The following is a 9,886-nucleotide window of genomic DNA, read 5'->3' on the forward strand; positions in this document are numbered from 1 at the left end:
TCCTTGTTGGAGGGAAGCAAACTGCGGAGAGCAGCCCCCCGCCCCCCGCCCCCAGAGTTGGAGAAAACTCTAAAGAGAGTAAATGAGTTAAACAGAAGCTTAACCAACTGAGCTACCCAGCTGCCCCTTTGCTGCTTCAGAATCATTGTCATGGAAGTGAATCTGGCCGTGATGACCTTTGTTGTTAGTCTTCATTCTAGAAAGTTTTATTTTTTCCCACTCCAAGATGGCTCTTTCCAACAAAATTGAAGGTTTGAAAAGGCCCAAAACTGATTCTCTGGATTTATACCAGGAGCTCCTAGAGAGCCCAAACCATCTTGTTTATTATTCCCCCTTATGCACTTGGCCTCATCCCAGGCAATTGTAGGGCTTTGGTAAATATTTAATAAATTTCTGAAAAAGCCCAAGAAGGTAAGAATTCATTTTAATGTATGTCATCCATGTTCATCTTCTCTGCGTCATTCCAATTTTAGTAGATGTGCTGCTGAAGGGAGCACTCATTTTAATGTATATTTGACTCTATCTGATGCCAAAGTGTCAGTAACCCAAAATTTTACTTCTTAGTCATTAGTATAGGTTCAATCTAGAGGGTCAAAGAAATGAAACTAAAAAGTGGGCAAACATTTTGGTTACTAGTAGGTTAGAATTATGACAGTGGCAGTAACAAAAAAATAAAGGTACTAACAAAATTGCGGTTGGTTCTGTGGCCTTATATAGACAGAGCTAAGTAGAATTGTTCCAGTGAATAATGGACGTGGGGTGATGGCCATCAACTGTTTAATGGTTTTCAAACTAATGTTTAAAGGGAAATGAGTGGTTTATACCAGAATCCAAATCATAGAGTTCTCAGCCAATAGTATATATGAGTGTTGATCTTGGATTAGTGATGGGAGTACATTAACAAGAAGACTGAAAGATTATATTATCTTTGTGGGTTAAACAAATAGATTTACACAGCAAATCTTTTTTTGTGGAATAATAAGAGTAATATTATATATGGATAGTGAGAAAGACATTCTATTTGGAGTCTAGAGACCTGGATCATTTTCTTGGCCCTGTAAGGAACTAGCTCCCTCCTCTGGAAACCTCCAGTTCTGTTCATGGTAGTGCTTGGAACTTTATTGTAGTTAATTGCATAAATATTTTTATTCCATTACTTTTTCAAGGTCAGAGGCTCACTTGTTTATCTTTGAATCCCCAGTGATTAGCAAAGTGTCTGGCAATGTGAGTGCCCAATGCATATTCAGGGAATGAATTGAAATGAAGGGATCCGATAAGATCATTAATTTCTGCTTCTAAGGGTCTGAGATTTTTAAGATCAGACAAATTCAACACACATGCAATTTAAACCATGTTCAAAGATTTTTCAGAGGGAAACCACAGAGGGATGTTGGTTCAATTTTTTTCCCTCCTGGGTGAAGAGTGTAGCAATTCAGTCTATAAGCTTTAGAGATAACAATAAAAACCATCGGACAGAAATGCCTATAGGTTTCCAGTATGAAAAACACATAACCTCAACCCAACAGTATTCAGCTCATCTCTTTTTCCTCATTACCATAGGCTCTGGTACTGCTTCCTTTAGGTTGCATATGGCTTCCTGACTCTCCTAGTTTATCTCATGTATTAAGATTCTCCTTCTCAACTTGGGCTATCCCAGTGTTTTTGGTTTTGTTTTACTTTTTAAAAAGATTTTATCTATTTATTTGAGAGAGAGAGAGAGCACAAGCAGGGGGAGGTGCAGGGGGGAAGCAGGCTCCCTGCTCAGTAGGGAGCCTTAAGGCAGGGCTGGATCCCAAGACCCTGGGTTCATGACCTGAGCCGAGGGCAGAAGCTTAACCAGCTGAACCACCCAGGGGCCCCTTTGGTTTTTGTTTTAAACGTCCTTAATATCTCTTCCACTAAAAAAACAAAAACAAAAAAACAGATAGCTTTTAGGTCCCACATCTCTATCCATCTCAGCCATACTTCTTCTTCTTTTTCTTTTTTTTTAGAGAGAGAGCAAGAAAGAGCACTCATGCAGCTACATGCGGGGGTGGGGGGGTGGGGTGTGGGGAGGGGCAGAGCGAGAGAGAGAATCTCAAGCAGGCTCCATACTTAGCACAGAGCCCTATGCGGAGTTCGATTTCACGACGCTGACATCATGACTTGAGCCGAAATTGAAAGTTGGATGCTTAAACAACTGAGCCACCCAGGCACCCCTTCTTAACCAACTGAGCCACCCAGCCACCCAGAGTTCTTTTTTTTTTATTTTATTTTATGTTATGTTAATCACCATACATTACATCATTAGTTTTTGATGTAGTGGTCCATGATTCATTGTTTGCGTATAACACCCAAGTGCTCCATTCAATACGTGCATGCCCTCTTTAATATCCATCACCAGGCTAACCCATCCCCCCACCCCCCTCCCCTCTAGAACCCTCAGTTTGTTTCTCAGAGTCCATAGTCTCTCATGGTTTGTCTCCCCCTCCGATTTCCCCTTCATTTTTCCCTTCCTACTGTCTTCTTCTTTTTCTTTTTTTTTTTAAACATATAATGTATTATTTGTTTCAGAAGTACAGGTCCATGGTTCATCAGTCTTGCACAATTCACAGCGCTCGCCATAGCACATACCCTACCCAATGTCTATCACCCAGCCACCCCATCCCTCCCATCCCCCAGCACTCCAGCAACCCTTAGTTTGTTTCCTGAGATTAAGAATTCCTCATATAAGTGAGGTCATATGATACATGTCTTTCTCTGATTGGAGCCAAGATGCCCATCAACAGGTGAATGGTTAAAGATGTGGTGTGTATATATATATATATATACACACACACAATGGAATATTATGCAGCCATCAAAAAACCCTGAAATCTTGCCATTTGCAATGAAGTGGATGGAACTAGAGGGTATTATGCCAGCCACCCAGACTTCTTGAGAGAGTTGTCCATACATACTGTCTCCACTTTCTCTCCATCCACACTCTCTATTGTTTTCAATCTGCCATTTGCCCTCCATCATACCAGTTAGGGTAGTGTTTGCTAAACCTATGATTGACTTGTTGCTGAAATGAACAGAATTTTAATTACTCTTTTTCAGTCTTCTTTTCAGGCTCATTGTTCTCAAAAATATCCTCAAAATTGGGAATTCCTTAAAACTCAATGCTAAGTCCAATTAGCATCTCACTTCATACCCTCACTATACTAGTCCAAGCCCACGTTTTCAATTATTTCATAAAAAGTGACTCTACAACTCACACTTCCAGCCCAGATCGCTCATCCCTAATGCCCTTTTGGTTGTCTCAAAGTTATCAAGCCAAACAGGTGCCAAACAACTCCTATCTCTCCCTGCCACTAAAAGTGGTGATCCTCTTTCAATGTTTTCTGGTTTGGGGAAGGGTCCAGTCCATATATCCAGTTATAAAATTTATACCCACTCACTGCTACATTTAAGTCCTTCACCAAATCCTATTGATTTTTATCTCCCTAACATACACAATCTGCTATGTCTCTTCATCTCTACTGTCAACACTCTCGTCCAAGCTATTATTATCTGTTTCCTGGACTACTTATTGCCTTCAAAGTGGTCATCCCCATCTTCTCTTGCTCTCTTCCAACCCAGTCTCCAAAGTGTGAGCAGATGGATCTTACCAAAACCACCATCTGCTTAAATTTTTTATCCTACTTATGAACACATCAAGGGCTTCCCACTGCTCTTAAAATGAAGAATAAAATGCTTAACAAGCCTTCATAACTGTGCAGCGTCCAGCCCCTACTTGGCTGTCTGCTGTATCTCCCACCATTTTTTTCTCTTCAGGCTTAATACACTTGACCCTTGACTTTCTGTTTTGTCCAGTGTATCTGTTCTTCTGTCTCTAATCATAACACTTTATGATGACACGACGGCAATTGTTTGGAAACTGTCTCTCTGTGAAAACAATGCAGTCCCACCCACCCCCACACACACCAAAAAACAAGAACAAAAACAAGATCCCTGATCTTGTAACATTTGCCCATGTCCACAGTGTAAATATTCTCAACATGACATCAACGGGTTTGCAAAATTCCTGAAAATTCGGTAACCTGTTCTTGTGAACCACTACACACAACTACAGCTCTTTCTCCTGATTGGATTCTCTACTCCTGTTGCTGTAAAAATGTCTTCTTAATTTGGAGAGCTCAACTCAATCATTACTTCCTCAAGGAAGCTTTTCTTGATCTCCCTGACTAGGTTCAATCCTCCTACCAGATGTTCTCTGAGCCCATGCAATACCTCTTTATGGCACTTATCACATTGTACATTTACATTTATTTGATTAATGTCTCTCTCCATGAGTAGACTTTTAAGCTTCATGAGTAGGAAGAACAGGTCTGCTTTTGATCAACATTGAATCCCCAGGGCTCAGCACAGTATATGGCATAGAATAAACACACAGTGAATATCTGTCGAAAGAATGGTCAAAATGGTCTTTTGGCATAGAGATCATCTTGGTTTATGGATGTCAATTTCTGCATGCATCTGGAACAGAAAATTTTGAAGCAGGGTCACTAAAGTATTCACTGTGTGCTCAGATAGGGTGTCTAACAAATCTACATCTAAAAAAAGTTTGGTGGAAGGGGAAAATCATAACTGGGTTGAATCCAGTTCCTTGAGTCTGACTGATAAATTTTCCTTAGTTCGTTGCTTATTCTTCAGATAAATTATAGTTCCTCTGATTTCTGTTCCCTCCCCTCCTCCTCCCATAAATAGAAAATCTGGGTTCAGAGGGGAAAGGACATGGCTAATGCGACCTCTTGACAGTAGAGAAGACCACTGGCATCAAGCTGCCTTTCGAAAGTCCACTTTTACCGGTCCTTGCACCACACAGCTCTATCAATTTCCCATGGTCCCCGTAGAGGGTGACATAAAATATAGAACTCCTGTGGCTCCCAGAACTCTCCTTAAGCCATTTCAAGACTCTTTCCACCTCAAACTGGAATGACCTTAGACTCTACTGAACACATTTTGAACTTTCTCTATGCATTTCCCATGACATACGTTCACTTGTAGTGTTTCTTCCCAAATCTTATTCCAAGCTCACTTCTTCCTGAAGCTTTCCTTCTGCAGTCCATCCCATGGGGACCAAACTCACGGAGATGTGTGGCCAGCTTTGGTGTTAATTCAACACTGACATCTGTGTAGACTGAATTCTCAGATGTGCCTTTAGTTGGGTGATCTTGGGCAGTTGACACCTCTCTAGTTTGGATTCCCACATCAAGATTGTGTGTGAGTAGAAGAGTAAGGTGGGAAACCATATGCTTGTGTGGCCTCTAAAAGTCTTCTTAAGATTATCCCTTTAAGATGCATTTTGTAGCTTGTAACCCAAAGATCATGCACTTTTTAAAGCACTGAACTATTGTACAACATTTCTAAATAGATTTGACATAAACATCTGAATTTCTGGGTTCTTTAAAAACACACTTGGCAATACTGGGATGGCGTCTCCATATGGCAACAATAGGTTGGAGTGAGTGACTATCCCACTGGATGAGACCTGTGCTTTCCAGTGTCCCACATCCCTACTGCACTTTTGTTAAGCTGCTTGGCACCTGTAGACACTGAGTTTCAGATTTTGGCTTTAGGTACTTCCTTACACCATTTTTGTATACTAAACTATGATTCTTGTATTGTTGGTTAATGATTTATGAATCAATGACTTCTTTCCCCAGGTACCCTGTAATTGCCTTGAGGCCAAAGCTTGTATCTCATAATAATGGTGCTTAACACTTTTGAGCTCTTGCTATATGCCAGGCACTGTAAAAAGCACTTCACATGTATTAACTCATTTGATCAAATTTCTTTAATCCCTACACCAGCTAGGAGAATATAGGTGCTGCCAAATGTACTTGTGGATTATTTGATAAACTACTTGGCAAGGAGTCAGATTGGAGTTAGGCTCCCTGTGTTCAAATTGTGCTCAAATTCTACTTTCCTTATAACTGCATAACCTTGAGAAAATGCCTAAATTTCCCACCCACCCAAATATTCAGATCTATCTATCTACCTATCAATCTATCATCTATCTATATTTATCTATCAGTATCCTTTCTTTGACATACGATTCTCATCAAATAAAGTGCATAGTTCAGTGAGTTTTGACAAACATTTGACAAACACATGCGTTTATGTGGCCTCCACCTTGATCAAGGTATAGAACATTCCCATCACTCCTAGAAATTCCCTCGTCCCTTTTCAAGCAATACCTGCCCCTCCTTTGATTTATACCCCTACCGATTGGTTTTACTTCTTCTAGTACTTTATGTAAATTGAATTCTACAAGATGACTTTTATATCTTATATTTATATATGTTTTTTGTGGGGTTCTTTACTCAACATGTTTTGAGACTTATACATGTTGTAACACATATAAATGGTTGCATTCTTCTTTTTTTAAACTGTTTTTATTTATTTGACACACACAGAGAGAGAGCACAAGTAGGCAGAGCGACAGGCAAAGGGAGAGGGAGAGGCAGGCCTCTCACTGAGCGGGGCTTGATCCCAGGACCCTGGGATCATGACCCAAGTCGAAGGCAGACGCTTAACTGACTGGGCCACCCAGCCACCCCATCTTCTTCTTTTTTTTCATCACCGAGTAGTATTCCCTTCCATGAATATATGACAATTTGTCCATCTGTTAGTGGATATGTGGGTTATTTCCAGTTTGGGGATGCTATAAATAATTCTATAGGTTATGGAATAGTTTTATGGAAGCTCCCTTTTTTGTGGTTATATAATTTTCCCCTTAATTTTCTCACCTACCAAATGGGGCCCAAAATAATACCTACCTTTTACCATCTTCTGAGGATTAAATGTGAACATGCATTAAATCCATAACACCAGCCTCAGCACATACAAATTCTTACAATTCATTTTATTTATTATTGTTTTACAAAGGGCAACTGAAACATGACTTTGCTAGGTACCCAGAGAAAGTTAAGAGTTAACTCTTTCATTTGTCTACAAACAAAAACTAAAGCACATCATTTCAGACCATTCTTTACTTGAGATCATTTGAACTGCACGGATACTTACATTTGAATTATCTGGATAACATCTGCCACTCTAATTCAAAGGTATTGAATTTTAAGTTAAACTCAAGTCACACAAACACATGCAAAGTTGAAGGGCATGTAAAACCAGTAATTGAGAGAACTTGTTTATAAGAAGAACTAAAGCAGCCTCACACAAGAAGCTCAGATAATTTTCTAGACTTAAAATGAATCTCACGCGATAATGTTTTGATAAGTTGAGTAGAAGTGAATTAAGGCCATGTGGGAGTATATTTTCCGTAAAAGGGACTTGAATGTTTAAATCTAATGGAAAAAAGATGCTGGTGGCAAATGCATTTAAAGGTCTAACTCACAACTTGTAACAGTTGCATAAACATAAAGACCAATACTGCTCAATTTCTTCCCAATGACTAGAATGCTCTCTCTTACCTGCCCCTTCACTCGTGGAAACAGAATGAAAACATACTTTCCGTGTTGGCAGCAAAACTTAGTGTGATATATTTCACCCCATCAGTGACTTTTCAATCATTTGCCTCTGTCATTGTATCTACTCAATGCTCTCAAAATTTAACGTTCTAATGTGTCCCATGTGCCCTTTATTCCAGCAGGTTCTCAGAGGCGGGCAAACTAGTAGGTAATGCAGGCCACCATTTCTTTAACTACCTTTGGGATGACCCTGTTGAAAAGAATTACAGAAACTTACATTTTTCAGTCTTATGTGTATCCATTACCTTGTTCTTAACAATGAAAATTACTGGCAATACTTGTTCTATGTATACATGGCCGAGTGGGTTAAATGGGGTCTAATAAAAGTGAAAAGGGTTTTTTTAATTAATGAAAAAAATATTTGCTTTATACCCAATACAGAAATGGTACTGTTTAAGATAGTTCTTTACCCTCTTAGAACTTACCATTTAAAAGAAAGCTAAGTCACATGTACATAAAAACTGTCCAGCATAAGACATAATGGGTGAAGTTATGGCCAAGATTTTTCCTATTTTCTTCATTCCCATCACCATAAAAAGCATCTGTAATGTCACCTTTCAGATAAATTCATATTAACATTTTTGTAGGTTTCCTCAAATTCCTATTTTTCTGTGCGATTTTCACATATTTGTGATCAACCATACCATGCCTGTTTTCACTGAATATTAATAATACTTTCTGATGCAGTTAAACCCATTTTCAAATGCAGTTTTAATGGCTATACTGTTTCTGTGTGTCCACTAAATTCTCTTTATTTTTTGTATTATGTTATGTTAATCACCATACATTCCATCATTAGTTTTTGATGTAGTGTTCCATGATTCATTATTTGTGTATAACACCCAGTGCTCCACGCAGAACGTGCCCTCTTGAATACCCATCACCAGGCTAACCCATCCCCCCACCCCCCTCCCCTCTAGAACCCTCAGTTTGTTTTTCAGAGTCCATCATCTCTCATGGTTCGTCTCCCCCTCCGATTTCCAAATTCTCTTTAAATATTTCATTATTGTTGGGCATTTAGGTTTATTTCCCATATTTGATCATTATAAATAATGATCTTCTCAGATATCTTCTCAGATAAAGCATTTTTCTGTGTTTTCTATTAGAGCCTTAATCTTTCAGATATCTTGCCTTAAACTGCTTGCTCCAATTTGCACTTCTGTAACCAGTGCAGGATGAGTACACTATCAAAGGCAACAGCTCTTAGAGTAGGAAATCTTGACTAATCTGGTAACTGGATATGATTTTGCACTGGTCTTAGTTTCTACTTCTCTGATTAATAATGAGGATGAATTGTTTTCATGTTTATTGGCCATCTCACATATTACATTAATAGTTAGAAGGTCACTACTTTGTTCAACAAATGTGTATTAAAGTCCTAGTGTGATAGCCAAAACGTGGAGGCCACCCAAATGGTCATTAACAGATGAATGGATAAGTAAAAGCTGGTATATCCACACAATAGAATATTATTCAGCCCCCAAAAGGGATGAGGTCATAATACACACTACAACATGAGTGGGTTTTGTAAACATTATGCCACTTGGAAGAAGCCAGTCAGATACAAAAGGTCATATATTATGATTCCATTTATATGGAACATGCAGAATAGGCAAATCCATAGAAACAGAAAGTAAGCTACTTGTTTCCATGGGCTGGGGAAGAGAGCACTGGGGAGTTTCTGCTAATGGGTATGGGGTTTATGATGTGATGAAGATGTTCTGGAATTGGATAGTAGTGATGGCTGCATAACTTTGTGAATATTGTAAAAGCCACTGATTGGTACACTTGAAAAACAGGAGTTTTATAGTATGCAAATTGTATATCAATGTTTAAAAATTATCTTATGCCAGGCATTAGGGAAGTTTTGAGGGACACCAGATGAATAAGATGGAGCCTACGGTTCATTGGGGAACCTGATCATCTAAGTGTACAGAAATGTGCATGTAACTAGGTCTTGCACTATTTTAAAAAGTCAAACAACCTCTCCAGACTAGCATGTGGAAGGATAGTTAGAGACAGGGATATCCTTTGTGGGTTTTCCATGGATTCTGTGATTTGGGTTCTAACTTTGTCTCCTTCGGGAAATAAGACTTTTGGGTTTGTTTCCCTTGATTCAATGAACTGGAAGGTGGTCAAATCTTCACTGCATAGTGGGCTATGTTCTACATTTAGGAAATCTTCATTTCTGCACCCCCCCTTTATTATTTACAGTATGATATCAAACTAGGGAGCATCTCCCTGAGAGTATCTTCTTACCTCCACACCTTACTCGGAAGGAGAGTAGTTGTTCTATCAGTATTATTTAAATTTTACTCAAAAAATACATAATTCAGGGCACCTATCTGGCTTAGCTGGTAGAGTGTGAG

At 39.1% G+C, this 9,886-nt stretch overlaps 1 pseudogene; it reads right to left on the minus strand.

The window, feature by feature from the left end:
- Positions 1-403: 403 nt before the first annotated feature.
- LOC113908349 lies at positions 404-497 on the minus strand (annotated as a pseudogene).
- Positions 498-9,886: the final 9,389 nt, after the last annotated feature.

This window comes from Zalophus californianus, chromosome 16, assembly GCF_009762305.2.
Source record: "Zalophus californianus isolate mZalCal1 chromosome 16, mZalCal1.pri.v2, whole genome shotgun sequence".
Taxonomy (NCBI): Eukaryota; Metazoa; Chordata; class Mammalia; order Carnivora; family Otariidae; genus Zalophus; species Zalophus californianus.